Raw genomic sequence first — 783 nt, 5'->3', positions numbered from 1 at the left:
CCTAGCCATATAATAAGTACATGTAGTTAATTAATATTATTTAGTAATTATATGTATAATTACACTGTAACAAGGACACCTTAAAATAAATTGTAACCGGCAGTTTCTGTGCAAAACCATGCATGCATATGCTGTTAAACTTATTTCCCAGCTAGAGTTGCATGCAGTATTACGAATAATGCTTGCACTTACTGAAAACGTTTCATGCATTTGAAACGAGTTCTTATATGGAATGCACAAAGACAGTTCTAAACAGTTAGAAGTTTCATGCATAACAAGAATATGTTAGAGCTTCTATAACCATCATGTGTATGTTAGGTGTTCCTAAGCAACACCATGCATGTGTGGTAGGATAGGCTATCATCCTGGTAATTGTACTTTGTCCTATCAGCGGCGCCCTCTAATGTGTAAAAACGGGAGCCTATCTGTAGGCTTGTTTGAGATGCGCCTCGCCTTGCCTGAAATGAAGGCGAGAGCAGGCGGCTGCAGTGAGGGGAGGAGTGAAATAAGCGCAGGCAAGACGGACAGTTCTGACCTCTCGAAGGGAACAAATACCAACGAGATCAAAGGCAGATATCGCGTATTCTCACTTACATGCTGTGTTGCTAATAAACAGGATATAATTTCAGTTCTGTTGCTTTTATATGAAAATAAATATGATGAACAAGACACTCAAAGTGCTTGCTATTTAATTCCATACGAAAGGTGTATTTATCATCCATTTTTTCTTTAATACAAACATGTATTTGAGATTTTTATAGAAATATGACCACAATCACATTA

This window comes from Sinocyclocheilus rhinocerous, unplaced genomic scaffold (assembly GCF_001515625.1).
Source record: "Sinocyclocheilus rhinocerous isolate Xijiao unplaced genomic scaffold, SAMN03320098_v1.1 scaffold3492, whole genome shotgun sequence".
Classification (NCBI taxonomy): Eukaryota; Metazoa; Chordata; class Actinopteri; order Cypriniformes; family Cyprinidae; genus Sinocyclocheilus; species Sinocyclocheilus rhinocerous.
This window is presented reverse-complemented; position numbering follows the sequence as displayed.